Raw genomic sequence first — 18724 nt, 5'->3', positions numbered from 1 at the left:
TTTATTTTATTACTAGCCTGTTAAGTGTTTTTTCAAGAATGAATATGATATTTTATCAGATATTTGTAAATATAGCATATATTAAAATAACCTTTATATTGTTATAATAGATGTTATGAAGTGGTAAAATGTTTAATTAATTTTAATAATAAAATTTAATAATAGGAAATGTATGAAATAAACTTGTGGTAAGATGGGTTTTAGGCAAAATGTTGAAAATTTGAGACTATTGCTGCATATAAGCTACCAAAAGAAAAGAAACTGATAAGCTAAGAAAAAGTGGACAGATTTCAAGCAGAATTTAGAAGGAATGTGGAGATCCCAGAACACTGGATGAGAAACTAAAATGGTCTCTTGTTTCCCAACTCTTCAGTCAGTAACAGATTCTCAAATTAAGAGACAGGGACACAGACAAAACCTAGAACAAGAGAGTTACTTTGGTAAGATCTCTGGAAGAATTAAGATGGCATTTATTAGATCTTTTTATTTGGGCAAAAAGACTTATGAAGAGCATTAAGAACATGGTTTTAAGAAGAAAAAATTTGTCTAAATTAATTGCAGTTAAATCTACCAGAAATGGAGGTCCCTAAAATAAGTATGGGTATAGATTGAATAGAAAGAGTTGATTGGAACCAAATATATTGAAAGTCCATGAAGTTTCTAAGACAAATATATTTTCTTTAATTTGTTTTAATGTTTAATGTTTATTTATTTTTGAAAGAGAGAGAGAGAGAGAGTGTGAATGGAGGAGGAGTAGAGAGAAAGGGAGACACAGAATCTGAAGCAGGCTCCAGGATCTGAGCTTAACTGACTGAGCCACCCAGGCACCCCGAGAAATGCATTTTTTAAAACTGCATCAAGCCTTGGAACACCTGGGTGGCTCAGTCAGTTGAGCATCTGACCTTGATTTCAACTAGGTCATGATCTCAGGGTGTCAGGGTTGTGGAATGGAGTCTTGTGTTGGGTTCCACACTGAGCATGGAGCCTGCCTGGGAATCTCTCTCTCTCTCTGTCTCTCTCTCTCTCTGTCTCTCTCTCTCTGTGTCTCTCTCTCTCTCTGTCTCTCTCTCTGTCTCTCTCTCTCTGTCTCTCTCTCTCTCTTTCTCTCTGTCTCCCCTTCCCTCTCCCCTGCTTGCAAACACTCTCCCTTTCACTCTCTTTCTCTAAAATAATAACTAAAAATAAAGTGCAACAAGACTTGATTTAGTTCAAGAGAAGAGAAGTTCTTTGTATCTTAACTTGGATCTCAAGAAGAATGGCAAATATATTCATTCCCTAAAAAGCATGTTTTGTAATTCTCACTAGAAATGGCCAAAGAAGATGACGGTAAAAGAAGGATGTCCATAGGACAGATCTAAGAGCCTTGGAAATTACTGTAATGATGAAGTAATCTCAGGGAGCAGAATGAGAGCCTAATCAAATGTATTCTCTGACTCACAAATAGGGAACTCTGGCATCATTTATCCAGCAGAATTTCAGAATGGTTGATGAATAAACTAGTCAGTGACTGCTTAGTGTATCAAATTATTAAAATATGAGTTTTTACTAAGGTATTGTTTCTCTGTTGTGCCATCAGGTGTTGGAGAGATGTTTTGTTTTTAGTTCACAAATCTTTGAAACATGAAGAATTAAAGCAAAGTTGATATTGACATATTACACAAGATCTTGGACTTGAGACCCAATACTATAATCTGGTTGGGATTTTTGGTGTGAGTGTGGACATGTTTTGGATGTAGCAAATTTATGAATAATTGTGACCAAGATAGCACATTGCATTTACTGGAATTACTGGCTATCATTCTTTTTTCCTCCCTGATTTCATGCCTTTTGGTAGATAACTCCATAGAATTACTATCTATCATTCTTTGTTTCTCCCTGATTCCATGCCTTTTGGTAGATAACTCCATAGTATCTTCCATTAAAAGGCTAGATGTACTTTTCCCTTTGACATTGGAATTGACTTTGGTCAACAGTATATGGATAGATATGATAGTGTGCTAGCTCTGAGCCTAAGACTTAAGTACTCTCAAGCGTTTACAGCTTGTCCACTTATGTTATGCTAACACTGCTAAAAAGCATGTCTCAACTGACCCATAGATCATTTTAACAAATAGATGTTGCTTTGAACCACTGAGTTTTTGAGTGTCCATTACACAGCATCATGATAGCCATAGCTAACTAATACAGGTATGAACTTAAAAGTGAATCAAATGATAAATTAGTTCCATTAAAAGTTTTGTAAGATCTCCTCAAATTCTTTTCAATATTATTGTAACAATTTATATTCTCCTTAACAGTATTGAGAAATTCATGTCTCTCACATCTTTACTAACAATATACAGTGTTATTTTTTAAAACAATTTATTGAGTGATTAATTAGGTTCTATTGAAAAGTAAATTTCCAGAGTTCTAATGATTTTCTGCACCTGCTGTGAATTCACTACTCATATTTGTACATCTTCTTTTAACAGCTTGTCTTATTTTATTGGTATGTATGAGGTATTTTTGGTATCTTTTACATAATCAAATCTATATGCCTTTATTGGCAGTGTGAGCCCTAAATTTTTCCTAAATATGAATATTTTATTGTTTAGTGCTTAATTAACCATTTCCACATGCAGAAGTATATAATTGTAATTGTAGTATAGTCAAATGTATTATTTTTTTATTTTGGTCTTTCAAATATCTTAGTATACCGTAATGTCCAAAAGTGTGTGTGTGTGTGTGTGTGTGTGTGTGTGTATTATCCCAGGCTATCTTTTTGTGATCTTGTTTAACAACTACATTTATTTGTTATGGGTTGAATTGTGTCCCCTTAATAGATATGTTGAGGCTTAACTACTTTGTGATCTAATTTGGAAGTAGGGTTGTAACAGATGGAATTAGTTCAGTTAAAATGACATCATACTGTAATAGGGCAGACTCTTAAATCAATATGACTGATGTCCTTGTAAGAGGGAAATTTGGAGACAGAGACAGAGGTAAGACAGGGAGAATGCCATGTGATGATGTACCCATTAGTTGAGGAATGCCAAGGATTTATGGCCACCGAATTTATGAAGAGACAAAGAACAGGTCTGCCCAGAATTTTAGAGAGAGCATGGACTTGTTGACACCTTGATTTGGATTACTAGCCTCCAGAACAATGAGAGAATAAATGTCTGTATAGGCCACCCAGTTATGATCAGATACCCTAGGACACTGATCTAGATTTTGGTACTATAAAGTGGGTTGCTACTATATTAATACCTAGAAATATGGAAGAATTTTGAGATATGTGAGAGAAAAAGCATAGATGGCCTCAAAGATGTCATTAGTAGAAATAAGGACAGTTAGAAATGATTCAGATGAAGACTCAGGAAAAAAGGGCAAGGAAAGCTGCAGAGAAAACTACTGTCTCACAGAAATATGTATCATCATGAACAGAATGTTACCAGAAATGTGAATGTTAAAGGTGCTACTGGTGAAGTCTCAGAGGGAAATGAGAAACATGTTTTTGGAAACTAGAGGAAAGGTATTCTTTATCAAACAGTGACAGAACCTGGCTGAACTTTATTCTACTTTTTGAATGGAAGTTAAAAATTTTAAGTGATGAACTTGAATATTTAGGTGAGGAAATGTCCAAGCAAAGATTGGAAGGTTCGTCCAGTTGTCTCTGTTTTTTTAATAAGAGAAAAAGGACAAATTGAGGGATGAACTTTTAAGTAAAAAGGAACTCACACTTGATGTTTGGGAAAATTCTAAGCCTGTCCTAGAAAAATGACCATATGCAAAAGAAGTTAGTTGTGTAACACATTAATCCAATTAACCATCTCAGCAGAAGCCAGAAATAGACCTGGAAATAGTCATTATAGATTTGTGGAGGATTCTCTTGTTTGATGCCTTACAACCCTCAAAATTACATGGAAGGCCAAGAAGGGTTTTGAGAAGTTTAGACCAACTGAAACAATGTCAATGTAAACTGAAAAGGAGAGAGATGAGAGGAAACGAAGAAATATTAACTCTTAAGACAGAGCCAGGAATTCAGAGGCCAATAGGACTACTGCTTTCATCATGGGCCAGAGGGCTCAGGTTCTTGGGAAGGGAAGGACACTGCCTCAGTTTCCCTACCCAGACTCAGTTGTGCAGAGTTCCCCCAGGGGGTCCAAGGTACAAAATATAGGGCCACAGAGGATTATTCTCAGGCCTTGAAATCTAATGGAATTTGCTCTACTGTAGTTCAGACTTGTTCAGGACATGTGACTTCTTTATTCTTTCTACTTTCTTTCATTTGAAATGTGGAAATTTATCATATGCTTTCCCACAGTGGTATTTTGTAGGTTAATAGCTTATCAAGTCAGAGGTTCACAGCAAGAGAGGAGTTTCGCTCCAGGATGAATGATATCTCAAACTTCACACATACTTGATTTAAATGATTTGGTGATGAGGAGTACCTGGGCAACTCAGTCAGGTAAGCTTCTGACTCTTGATTTCAGCCCAGGTCATGATCATAAGGTCATGAGATCAAGTCCTACATGGGGCTACCTGCTGAATATAGAGCTTGCTTGAGATTCTCTCCCTCTCTCTCTCTGCTCCTCTCCCACTCATGCTCACTCGCTCTCTCTTTCTCTCTCTCTCTCTCTCTCTCTCTCTCTCTCTCTCTCTCTCTCTCTGTCTCTGTCTCAAAATAAATAAATAAGGACACTTGGGTGGCTCAGTAGGTTGAGCGTTGGACTCTTGATTTTGGCTCAGGTTATCATCTTGAGGTTTGTGGGTTCAAGCCTGCTTTGGACTCTCAGCTGCCAGCTTGGGGCCTGCGTGGGATTTCTCTCTCCCTCTCTCGGCCCCTTTCCGACTCTCTTTCTCTCAGACTAAATAAATGAACTTAAAAAAATAAATAAACATTAAAACTTTATTAAATTATTTGATGATAAAATTGAAGACATTAAAGTGAAAATATTTAAATGAAATTTTGGACATTGAGTTGATGCTGGAATGCTGAAGACTTAAGGGATGTAGGGACAGAGATGTATTTTGTACTTGGGAAGGACTTGAATTTGAGGGAGAACAGAAGGTGGACTGTTACAGGTTAAATTATGTTCCTCAAAAACACATGTTGAAGTCCCAATTCCCAAATACCTTAGAATGTGATCTGATTAAGAAATAACCCCACTGTAGGTGTAATTACTTATGTTAAAATGAAGCCATTACTGGAGTAGGGTAGCCTTTTAATCCAAACTGATTAGTGTCTTTATAAAAAGAGGGAAATTTGGACACAGAGACAAAGACAGAGGAAGAGAATGTCACGTGAATGAAAGAGGCAGAGATTAAAATGGTACCATTGCCATCAAAGGATGGCCAAGGATTCTACTCAGGGTCTCAGAAGGAGCGTGATCCTATTACCTTCTTGATTTTGGATTTCTAGACTCTACAACTGTGAGAGAATAAATTTCCAGCTTATGGCGCTTTGCTACAGCAGCCCCAGAGACTAATACAGTATTTAATACACCAGAGTATATTTTAAGTTATGGTGTGAGGTGCAAATCTAAGTTTATTATCCTTTTTTATGTGAATAGCTATTTTTTCCAGCAATATTTCTTAAGTTACATCTCTCTCTCTCTCACTCACACTCACACACACATACACACATATGCTTCTCACTGTGCAGTGGAATCCTATAAAACTAACTCCTATCTTAGCTTTTATTTAAATTCTGATTAACATACAGTGTAATAGTAAGTAACCCATTTGTTGTCTTTGTGTACTTTTAACAGTAATTTTATGGTGAGTATAATTTTATAACAATCTTAATGTCCTGCCTCTCCTCCTCCTCCTTCAAAATTTGTGTTTTAAACGTTTAAGCTTTTATATCATTTTTGGCTTAGCTATGCATCCTGGTACAAAATTGGAATTTCACTTCAACTATAGATGATATTGGGGGAAATGAACATTTTTGCTATCTGGAGTCTTTCCATTCATGAGTCAGGTGTATGAATTCATATATATGGAAAAGTTCTTTCATTTTATATGTATTTCTTCTTTTGTTTCTATTACCCAATAAAGCTTAATGAATTTCTTGAGTGAATCCTACATATTTTAGAAAGATGTATTCACAGGTAGTGTATTTTTTCTTCCTGTTATAGTTTTTCTCTTCTTTGTTAGCTCAGACAGTTATAACAAATTATAGTAGACAGGATGGCTGAGACAAAAGGCATTTATTTATTTCTCACAGTTTTGGAGGCTGGAAATCCAAGATCAGGATGTCAGCACGGGCCTGGTTAGTGCGCTATTCTCTGTTTGCAGGAAAGGCTGGCTTCTCCTTGAAACTTCACATGGCAAAGTGTTAGCTAGCTCTCTGGATTCTTCTTATGAAGTCACTTATCCCATTCGTGAGGGCTCCACTGTCATGATCCAATTGCCTTTCAAGGACTCCCGCTCCAAACACTTATATTGGGAATAGGGTCTCAACATAAGGATTCTGGGGTCACGAACAACGAATATTATAATGCTCAGAATAGTGCAGAATATATCTTTTATTTTTTGTAGAGATATTTATTAGCCTTAGAGCTCTAATTGCTTGTTAAATATATGATACTTTTATTATTTTGCCAGGTATGTTATGCCAGGTTACTAAGACTGGTAAAAGTTTTTTCTATTTCCTCTAACGTTTTAATATGATTATTTTTAATTTGTGTCATTTAGACTAAGTGCAAGCCATATGTTTTTTAACATCCAATTTTAGACACTACATCTTTTGCATATTGGTCAGTTTACATTTATGATGATTGCTGAGAGATTTGGATTCTGTTATCTTCAGTTGTCTCTGCATAAAGTTAAAAGTTTCTCTCTCCTTATTTTTTCTCCATTGATTTGACAGTTACAAATTGTATGTCCATTTGATTTTAAAGTTTGATTTTTTTCTCCATTTGATTTGAAAGTTACAAACTATGTGTCCTTTTTTATAAGAGATTACTTACAACCTTTAAAATCAGTATTTGGCTCACTGAAGTACAAATTTGTTATTAAATAAATAAATAATAAATGAATGAATGAATGAATGAATGTTGTCTGGAGCCATAAAAAAGAGCTCAAATACTTTAAATAAAATAATCTCCCTATCATATTCCATATTCTACTTTAGGATAACCAGCTTTTTAATCCTCCAGTTTAACCATAATTATCATTTTACCCTCATGCTTGTTTGTATTCACAAGTTTGTATATTGATTCACTCACTCCCCTTGCTTTAATGGGTCTCTACATCCTTCTTCTGTATTCAATTTCCTGTTTCCTGATGTACATTCTTTCCCAATTCTTTCAGCAAGGGTGTGAATGTGCCAATTCCTCTGAGTTTTGTCACAAATTGTTTCAAATTTACCTTTGGAACTAGAATACAAAGCATTCCTTTTTTTTTGTTTTTATTTCTTCAAAACTTGAAAATTTATTCTACTGACTTTGGGAATCCATCTTGTCATTGCTCCTTTGCAGATATTTTCTTTTGGCTTGCCTACTTTGCCTCCGCTCTTGCACATTTTTACATTCAACATTCCTTGAATAGATTTCATTGTCTTTCCTTTTCCCAAGATTTATTTGTTTCTTTAATCTGGAAACCATGTCTTTTAACAATTCTGAGAAACTCTTCAAATATTTTCTGTAACCCACACCGTTCTTCCTAGTCTTATGTTGTAGAAGTTCTTTTGGATTATATGAAACTGAAAAATTCCACTCATCTTTTCTCCTAATCTCTCTTTCACAATTTTTTCATTTCTTCATTTTTTTCCTATGCTTAGTTTTGCACCATTTCTTCAGGTTTAAATCTGTATGTGATATACATTCTTATATGTAAACTTAAATAATTTAAACATATATGAATTCATATATGTGGGAAGGCTAAAAATCAAAATTTCTTTGACTATTTTTAGAACTACTTTACAAAGCATTCAACAGGGAAGCCTCAAAGCATTCATGAATATATCCCATTAGAGAAATCCACGTAAGGGGCAAAGGTGTGCAAACAAAAGTCATCGGTTAGAAAAAATCTGCTTATTTCCTTACTTTCCAATCTCTCCTCCCTCACTTCCATTGATCCTGAAGGTTCCCAGACAGCCATTTTCCATAAGTGACTACTGTCCCCACTTTTCCCACCCAAAATAGTCTTCACATCTAAAACAGGTTTGAGACTGAAGAGAAGATTTTGATCCCAAATTAAGTTCAGATATTTTATTACTGTCTTAGAGTGGAATTCTGATTTTTGAATTTTAACTGAGAACATGTTTGTGATTTAAAATAACTGTCATAAGGCAGGAAAGAGTATCCAATGGGAAAAACAGCCTATTTAATAGATGGTGCTGGGTGAACTGCACAGCAACATGCAAAAGAATGAAGCTAGACCACTTTCTTACACTGTACACAAAAATAAACTCAAAATGGATGAACGACCTGAATATGAGACAGGAGACCATCAAACCCTAGAGAAGAAAGCAGGAAACAACTTCCTTGATCTCAACCGCAGCAATTTCCTGCTCAACACATCCTGAAAGGCAAAGAAATCAAGAGCAAAAATGAACTATTGGGACCTCATCAAGATAAAAAGCTTCTGCACTTCAAAAAAAAAAACAATCAAGAAAACTAATAGGCAGCCCACAGAATGGGAAAAGATAGTTGCAAATGTCACATAGGATAAAGGGCTAGTATCCAAAATCTATAAGGAACTCACCCAACTCCACACCCAAAAAACAAATAATCCAGTGAAGAAAAAGGCAGAAGACATGAACAGACACTTCTCCAAAGAGGACATCCAGATGGCCAACAGGCACATGAAATGACGCTCAGTGTCACTCATCATCAGGGAAACACAAATCAAAACCATACTGAAGGGCGCCTGGGGGACTCAGTCAGCTAAGCCTCTGACTTCGGCTCAGGTCATGATCTCACATTTGTGGGTTCGAGCCCTGCATTGGGCTCTGTGCTGACAGCTAGCTCAGAGCCTGGAGCCTGCTTCTGATTCTCTGTCTCCCTCTTTCTCTGACCCTCCCCTGCTCATGCTCTGTCTCTCTCTGTCTCAGAAATAAATAAAAACATTTAAAAAAAACACACTGAGATACCACCTCATGCCAGTCAGAGTGGCTAAAATGAACAAATCAAGAGACTATAGATGTTGGCCAGGGTGTGGAGAGATGGGCACCCTCCTACACTGTTGGTGGGAATGTAAACTGGTGCAGCCGCTCTGGAAAACAGTGTGGAGGTTCCTCAAAAAACTATCCATAGAACTCCCTTATGACCCAGCAATAGCACTGCTGGGGAGTTACCCAAGAGATACAGAAATGCTTATACATAGGGGCATATGTATCCCAATGTTCATAGCAGCACTTTCAGCAATAGCCAAATCATGGAAAGACCCTAAATGTCCATCACCTGATGAATGGATCAAGAAGATGTGGTTTATATATACAATGGAATACTACATGGCAATCAGAAAGAATGAAATCTGGCCATTCATAGCAATGTGGATGGAACTTGAGGGTGTCATGCTAAGTGAAATAAGTCAGGCAGAGAAGGACAGATACCATATGTTTTCACTCATAAGTGTAATAGGAGAAACTTAGTAGAGGACCATGGGGGAGGAGTAGGGGAGAAAAATAGTTGGGGAGAGAAAGGAAGGCAAACCATGAGAGACTCTGGAATATTGAGAACAAACTGAGGGCTGACGGGGGAGGGGGAGAAGTGAAGGGGAGTGATGGGCATGGAGGAGGGCTCTTGTTGGGATGAGCACTGGGTGTTACATGGAAACCAACTTGACAATAAACTATAAAAGAATAAATAAATAAATAAATAAATAAAATAACGGTCATATTTTTCTGTTAATTAAATGTGAGCCAAAAGCAGCTGAACTGCCTTAGTTCTCAGCCACAGTCAGAGACAGAGAACAAAATTGCCATTGCAACACACATGAGAGGCTTATTTAAGACACTGGCTAATACGTTCACATATTGCCATCAAAAATAGTGCTTAAATTTTTTAAATTCTATTTTAGAATATTCTAGATCCATTTCACCCTGTTAATTTTACTTTACAATATCAAAGCTATTTTAATGTAGTATAGGTAATTAATTGAAATGGAATTAACCAGTTACATATAAAATTCTAAATTTGAGCTTTATGGAGTGCACTCAACTTGGCAATGGATGTTTACTTAGTAACATCAAAGGAAATACCTATTATTATTGGGCAACCAGAAATCTATGATCATGCAAGAGGGTGTGGAATTTTGGTAAACGGCTCTTTCATAATGATGTGGTGGACAGCAGTAAATATTAAAACAGTGTAAGTTACTGAAAACAAAGCCTGTATTACCTAAGCCAAAACAGTGTCTATTATCTCTGTTAACCATATATTAACACTGAATGAAAATAATTAGGAAAATGATACATTTATACCCCATTTAACTTTTACAATAATGTATTATTCTCTTAGTTTAAGTAGTTAATAAAATTACGGAATGTGAAAGCAAACAGAAAGCTTAGCTCCCAGTGTTTATGAACTGAAACCTGAATGCGTACTGTCAAAGTATGTTAGTAATATTACTACCAGAACTTGATCTACAACCCAGTTTTATAAGATGTATAATAATCATGGACATGTGTATACCTAAGGACCTGTAGAATACCTCACTAAATTAAAAGAAAATCTGTGTTGTGAAGTTCTATTGGTTTTAATAAATGCATCATGTCACACATTCACCATTATAGTATCATACAGAAGAATTTTATTTCTCAAAAAAAATAACCTCTGTGTTTTACCTATTTAGCACTCCTCTCCTCCCTCTGACACTCTGACAACCTCTAAGATGTTTTAGGTTGCTATAATTTTTATCTTTACCCAGTGTCACATCACTGGAATCGTATAGCATACTTTTCAGGTTGGCTTGTCTCTATATCAATACTCACCTAAAATTCAGCCATGTCTTTTTTATTCTATATAGCTCTTTTTTTATTATTGCTGAATAATATGCAATTATGTAGATGTACCAGTCTGTTTATCCATTTCTGGGTTCCAGTTTTTGAGAGTATGAATACAACTGCAGTAAACAGTCATGTGCCAGGTTTTATGTAGGTATTTTCAAATGAACTGGATGTATATTTAGAGCACAATAATGAGTCTGCTTGATAAGACTATGGCACCCAGGTACCCTCCAAAATATATTCTTTAAATATTTTAAAATATCACATAAAATAGCACTATTACCTCATACATAGTGCAGGTTCTTTATAAAAGTCCAATTTTTCCCTTCCCTTCTCTTATGACATTGCTTCAATATCCCAATACATTGATCTGTGTTTAATATTCCATTGTCTAGATGCAGTACTATTTTTGTTTATATAAACATTCATCTTTTATTCACCTTTTATATAATTTAAAAATAAGAAAAATAAAGACTTTATGTTACCTCTGTTTATTCTCTTACATTTTTTCTTTCTTTTTGTAGACTTGAGTTTTTATCTTAGATCATTTTCCTTATGCCTAAGATCTTTTAACATTTCCTACAAGGAAAGTCTAGTAGTAATGAATTCCCTCAGTTTTTTTTTTCCCTTTCTCTAAGGATTTCTATTTGTCCTTAACTTTTGAAGGATAATTTCACCAAATATAAAATTTTAGGTTACTGAAGCTTTTTTGTTTTTTTGTCCTCTGTATACTCTAAATATTTCACTTGACTATCTTCACACTTTCTGTTTTTTGATGAAATACCCATTGTTATTCTTTCCTTGCCTCTGTAGAGGTAAGATACTTATTTTCCTCTGGCTGCTTTCGTCATTTTTGTTTTGCTTTGGTATTTTTTGTTTTGTTTTGTTTTTGCTTTGCCTTAGGTTTTTCGGAGTTGAAAATGGATCATCAGTGTAGTGTGTTGTTGCCTTGTTTTGTTTCATAATTGCCCATTATGATATTTTCTGACCTTCTTGTAACTCTGGTTTGGTGTCTATAATTAATTTGTATGTTCTCAGCCATTAAACATCAAATGTCTCTTCTGCTTTTTTCTATCTTCTCTTTCTGGTATTCTAATTATGTATTTTCATCTTTTGAAATTGTGCCACATTTTGAAGTTTCTGTCCTGTTTTTTTCATTCTTTTTCTCTTTGGATGTCAGTTTGAAAACTTTCTGTTGACCTATCTTTAAGCTCACTGTTTTCGTTTGTTCATTTTTTTTTCCACCTTGTCATTTACTCTTGAGCCCATGGCAAATATTCTTAATTTCTCTTAAAGATGTTTTTATATTTCTAACTTTCACTTTTGATTCTTTCTTAGAGTTTTCTTCTTTTTGCTTAAATACATATCTATTTTTGCACATTGTCTACTTTTTGCCTTAGAACTCTCTACATATTAATCATAGTTATTTTAAACTTCCTGTCTGATAACTCCAACATCTGTCTCATGTCTGAGTCTGTTTCTGATGCTTTGCTTTGTCGGTTCAGATCTTTTTTCTTGCCTTTGACATATCTTGTCATCTTTTGTTGAATACCTGATATAATGAATCGGGTGAAAAAGAACTGAGAGAAATAGGACTTTACTGTGAAGTTTTTTGTTTATGTGGCTAGGAATTAGAGAGGGTTTAATGTTTGCTATAGTCTGTAGGTTCCAGAACTTTCAGATTCCTTATGTTTCTTGTTTTTGTAACCCCTCTTTATTTTGGACTTCCCCACGTACTCCTCCTCAGCCACAGTGTGTGTCCAGCAGCTCTTTTTGGTGTAATCCACTGTTATACTTCAGCCCTTTGGTGTAAAGTGTTGGAAAAAACAAGCATTTTATAACCTCACAATTAAATCTCAGTGTCTCCAGGCTGTGAACGTCACAAATGTTGTCTGTTGGCATGGCTTCTTCTTTTTCCTCTTATGTGGGACCCGGAAGATAGAGTTGTTGGGGGGAGGGGGGGGAAGAACGGGGGTATTAAAAAAGTGGGATGAATGCCCTTCTCCAGCTAGGATTAGTCTCAAGTAAAGTCTTTTCACCTAGGAAGTAGCCCTTGTGATGGAAAATGTGCTGGGTGTATTTCACATTGATTACTGTTTCCTGCTCCCTGCCAGAGCTAGAAAATCTTTCTCAGATCCATGAGACCATGGTGGGGTCTCTGGAGGTAAAATCCATAAAAATCTGTGTTCCTCTAAGATTGTACCCCCCAGGAACTTCTCACTCTCAATCTAGTCCACTAGACTTGAGGCATGTTTACTACACACTCAAGAGTTTTCTGAGAGGTTTTCTTGTTTGTTGTTGTTTGCTTGTTTGTTTTATTTAAGCAAATGTCTGAGTCTTATACCTCACTTAATTCATCTCTAAAGAGAAATTTCACATGAAGTATGTTGTAGAAGCCATAACTTAAGCAAAGTGTGTGGAATCAGAAGCCCAGATTGAAAGATAGTACAAATCTACTATCCCCAAGAATTTATAGAAATCTTGGGGAATACTTAGATTCCCTTAAGGATTATTTATGGAAGTTTGATCTGATTCTATCTAGGGCTTAAGGAATTCTCAATTATTCTGGTTGATATAAGACACAAGGGTATTCTCTGTTTTTTGTTTGATTGTTTGCTTCCAGTATCCCTATGAAAAATGATTAATCTTTAGAGTAATAAATTGAATCTTAGGATTTGAGGATTAAAAGAAAATAATCTAATATGTGAGACCTCAAAAATTCTACAAGTTTAAGGGGAAATTTTGAAGCAAATATAAGCAAAACAATAACCTAATTTTATGTTTTTAAAAGTTGTTTTAAGTAAACTTTTAAAATAAAGTAAAACATTTATTTTGAGGAGTATATAGATTATAACTGTAGAGATTGATAAATTTTAAGTGAACAACATGTTTTGCCAGCATTGATGAATTTCACAAATTATACACACATGTGTGACCAAGACCTAGATCGTGAAGCAAACCATTACCTGTAGCCCTCATCATTCCTTTCATGTCCTTCCCAACCCAGAGCAATATAAGTGTTATGACAGCAACCATTGAGCATGTTTTGGGATACTGAAGAAGAACTCAATTTACTTTTAGGAACAACCACTAGAAGAATCACTGTAAGTATTATTTAAGTGTGGAAAAATAAAGCAAAACTCTTCTACAATGGGCTTTCTTTAGTTGGAGTAGGTTAGGATATGCTACCTGCAGAACAAACAAACAAAATCCATCAAAATCGCAGTAGCACAAAAAAGGAATTTTTTTATTTCTCATCATGCATTGGAATCTGGGTGATGTTTCAGGGAAACTATCTTCCATGTTGTTATTCAGTGATCCAGGCTATTCCAGTCTTTTTCTATCTCAATAGAAGGTTAATGTGGTTGTTCTGGCATAGGAGGAAGTCCAGGGAGTCTTACACTGGTTCCATATTTCCTCCAGTGCATTGGCTAGAATGAAGTACACGGCTCTAAGTCAGAGAAGAGGAATTTTGATGTGCTTCTGTGCCTACAGGGAAAAGAAACCTGACTAGGGATGTTGAGTAGAAGCTTCTTCCATAAGAGATATTTGGAGTGGAGTTTGGAGTTTTATCACTGCTAAGCTATTCTGCTTAACAACAACAAAACAGCAACAATTATATATAGAGTGATAGGCAGAGTTGTTCTAAATAGAATATTGCTTTTTATTAGAATTGCTTATTTTACTTAATCCTGAGTTAGTTTGCTTTATACCAGTACATGTTTTGGTTCTTACTGTGTGTTTAATCTCTTTTTATCTTTCAAGGAGTGACTTAGAGATAAACTGGAAGTGGAGATTCTTGTCTTCATCTTGATGTTGAGAATTTGTGAGAAGTAAGTAAACTGAATTGTTCAATTTATCTTTAAAGGCTTAGATGTTGGATGGTTGTGTTATGGTTTTTGGGAGAGGAGAGCAAAGGATGCCAACACATATGAAGGTATTGATCTGATTGCTCATAAGAACAAAGTATAATCTCATTGTAAATATTTCTGTGAAAAGGCCATTCTTTTGACATAGGACAAGACTCTGTAGGCAGGACTGCATCATGAATAGAGAAAAATATCATCTTACTAAACTAGGCCTACATTTGGGGCATTGAGATTTCTGAAATGTTGCTAATGGTATAAGTTCTACTAAACTTTTCCTCCTTAACATTGAAAAGGATGCAAGGAAAATATGAACCTATGGCCCAAATTGATTTCTAAAGGACAAGGCATAGAGAACTGGCACAAAATTTAATAAACCAGTAGACTGGAGCTCAACATTGATTTATTTCCAAAGAATCAAAGCATTTTCTGAATCTTCAGCAAGGTATACCCAAATGCACTCTCTCTCACATACACAGAAGCACACAATACACACAGAGTCACACACTTAGAAATTTATTAACCATATAAAAAAATCTACAATTTTTCACATACACTTTTAAAAAATCTATAATTTTATAATAGATCTTAAGTTATAGCATATCAGTGCATGGTGCTATGCATGGTCCTATGGTATTACTCAATATATTAAACCCTCACTCATCTGTGTAACAGAAAATTATGAATGATGTGGAGAAACAAAGTCAGGTCCAAAATATCCAAAAATCTGAATTCTAGACCTTGCCTTATCATTAACTAACTACAATTCCTCATACATGATCATTGAATCTATCTGAATACATGTCCCCATTTCCTCACTGATTTTTTTTCACTGATTGTTCACTGATTCTAGTAGATCAAAATCACTTGTGAATGTGTCTTTTTAAGTAACATAACATACAAATTTCCAGGTCCAATTCTTGGCGATTCTGTGTTTAAGAGGTTCTATGGAAAGAAACTATTTGAATAGGCCAGCTTCAGCCATGTTTCCAATTAAATGCTGCCAAAGAGAATCCATAAGTGATACTAGCAGAGGTAAACAAACAAACGAAAACACCTAGCTTAGTCCCAGACAATGAACACAATTATGCAATATAATAATTTGAAGCTATTTTAAGCCTCTTAATTTGGGGATGGTTGTTTTGTAACAATACCAGGTAACAGAAAATGTAGATTTGAATCATATCCCCAGGATCTCTAAAAAATAATCTCTCTAAGAGATTCTAATACTTACCCAAATTTGGAAATGGCAGAATTAGCTGATACTTGATGTATTTTCCAGTTTCAACATTTTAGGAGTCCAAAATCACAGTCTGGCCCAAAAATAAGTCTTAATGTGATTTAAACTGAAGCAAATTCTCCACATTACCTCCTTCCAGTGATCTAGCATTTTGGTAGATCAATAGGCACTGGCAAAAAACCAGACTCCCTACCTGATATGGCAATGCTAAATGATAGAAATACCACAAAAATTCAGTCTTTTGCAACCTTCATTGTATGTTCCAATTGGCAACCTAGTAGTTGATTCCTAGGTATCGTGGGAAATATTACATATGAGACTGCATCTCAGGAAAACTTATTCTACCTTATAGGATTCCAATTTTATCACTAATCTATGCTTGATCATTGACGTCATCACTCCAAACAAAACAAAAGAATACAAACATCAGTGCAAAATGATTTCATCAGACTCAGTAATAAATCTGAGCAAAGATGGCTAGTGTGTAAACATGCAGCAGAGCCAATGGTTGAAGGTTGTGAGAGACTTTCACAGCTACTCCAGGCCAAAGCACATAAGCTTATGATCTCTAAGTAAAAACATTGAGAAGAAGACTTCTGGTCTAAAGAGATAAGGGCTTAAGTTTACTGCTTCTTGAGAGTCAGTAGTAGACCTTTGGCAGCAATCTGTGCTATGAGCAATATTAAGGAAGCAAGAAACCAGTTTTTTAATACTTTTATAAGCTATCTCATAAGACTTTAAGGAAAGAAATGTTTTTTCTTACCTCCTTCTACTAAGAAATTCTCATGTATGGAGCCAGACTCTGATAAGAGAGGAGTTCTAATTGTTGCAGTAGATTCCACAGCAAACTTTGCATCCGGGCTCATTTTTACAATTTATTTCTCTAGGCAGAATTTTGGCTTTGGGATAAGAATTTTATCTACGTTCAACGTATGTTTATACAGCAGTTCAAAATCCAGTTCTATACAAAAAAACTCTATTCCTTTCCTTTCATTTTTTGAAAAATTTGAAACAATGAATGTAATAGATTGTTTTATAAGTTATTTAAATTATTTGTTGGGTCTTCATGAGAACTGTGAGTAGATCACATAAACTCAACCCATGTGAATTATGGGTCTATTTTTCACCCTTGCATAAAATGTTCTGCTCTAACTTCTGTTTGTAATTAGTTACTTTGGAAAGAACTAAGCAGATGTGTTATAGTTTTTTTGAATTATCAGCATATATTTAAGACAAACTGCATCTTCTGAAGAAATTGTGTCCTCAGGGGAATTATTTGTCTTGTGTTAACAGACGTATTTGAGATGTAGAATGAGTTTTAGGTTTCAGGTGTGCTGGCCTGAAGTTAATATAGCTAACAGTTATAGCATAAATTTTTTTTTAACATACAAGATCACCACTCTTGGTTCTGATCCTTTAATTTCTAAGAAAGAATGTATTCTCGGGACTTAAAAGCTGGAATGATATTTGTACAAGGATTTGTAGTAATTAGGATTTATGCAACAACAACAAAAAAGGTAACTCTACAAACGTTTTTAAATAATTGTGAAACCTTCCCTATAGCACATTGTGGGCTAATTCTATCACAAATGTTTTTATAGGGAAGAAAATGTTCAGAATAGAGTCAAATATATCCCGTCAAAACAAATGAACACATCTCAACATACAGCTTTCAGAGCAAATAGTACTTCTCATTTGGGAGAGAAAAAATGTAGTACTGGGAGAAATAAGAGCTTTAAACCTATTGTGATACAAACACAATAATAATATGAAAAATATTCAAAGCAAAGCAGTGCCCATTATTATTTATTTAAATATATATCCAATTATGATCTATCAATCAGAAAGCAATGTTACCCTTTCTGTTATGTTGCCAATTTATCATTTTTCTACTTCATTATTTATTTAACTGCTTTAAAATCTTATCAACTTTTCAATAATACTTTTAGTTCTTTTGGTTCAAATAGTCATCCAGACATAATGTTAATACCATTTTTATTTTACAAATTACTTGGTTCTTAACCATTAGCCAGGTAAAGATCTTTAATTTGACAAATGTAATTTGAATTGGGTAACTAATAAAGTTATGTTTGATGTAGGATAGCATTTTATGTTTATTTAAAGTTTTATCCACATATGTCGTTCCAAGATGTGTATTATAAAATGATAACCTAAGCAAATATGTAAAAATTAAAAAGAATATTACTTTTGATGAAGATACTGCATGTCAATGTACCATGGCTTAAATATCTTTAGGGTGTTTACTTTTATAAATTGCATTAATAAGATTTTCATATTTGAAATTTCTCTTTAGAATTTGTCTATATCTGGCCATCTTATGACAAAGAAGACACCTTTTCAAAAAATAAACTACATTTTGTCAAATCTTGAAAAGAACACTTGGTGCAACCTTCTCTAATTTTTAAAATGAACATAACTGATATCTTAAGGAAAATTTAACTTGAATATTATTTACTCAATAAAATATATTCAATTTAGTTACATAGTTCATGGTTTCCAATTGGCTTTATGTTTAATCTACATTCTAAATAAAATGCTTCAGTAAGGTTACTGATTTCACTTCTAATATCTTTAGAAAGTAAAAATGAGAAAATTTTTGTCTAAGAAATTTATTTTATTCAGACATTCTCCTAAGATTATGATCTGGCTTCATATATT

General features: G+C 34.6%; 1 long non-coding RNA gene across 1 annotated transcript; it reads left to right on the top strand.

Moving 5' to 3' along the window:
- Positions 1 to 12940: 12940 nt before the first annotated feature.
- LOC115305681 lies at positions 12941 to 18480 on the top strand. The gene is made up of 4 exons (XR_003914932.1): positions 12941 to 13103; positions 13947 to 14043; positions 14705 to 14772; positions 18360 to 18480. It is a non-coding gene; the product is annotated as an uncharacterized LOC115305681 (long non-coding RNA).
- The last annotated feature ends 244 nt before the right edge of the window (positions 18481 to 18724 follow it).

The sequence above is a fragment of the Suricata suricatta genome, chromosome 10 (genome assembly GCF_006229205.1).
Source record: "Suricata suricatta isolate VVHF042 chromosome 10, meerkat_22Aug2017_6uvM2_HiC, whole genome shotgun sequence".
Lineage (NCBI taxonomy): Eukaryota > Metazoa > Chordata > Mammalia > Carnivora > Herpestidae > Suricata > Suricata suricatta.
The sequence above is the reverse complement of the archived record's forward strand: the minus strand, read 5'-3'. Positions and strand labels throughout refer to the sequence as shown.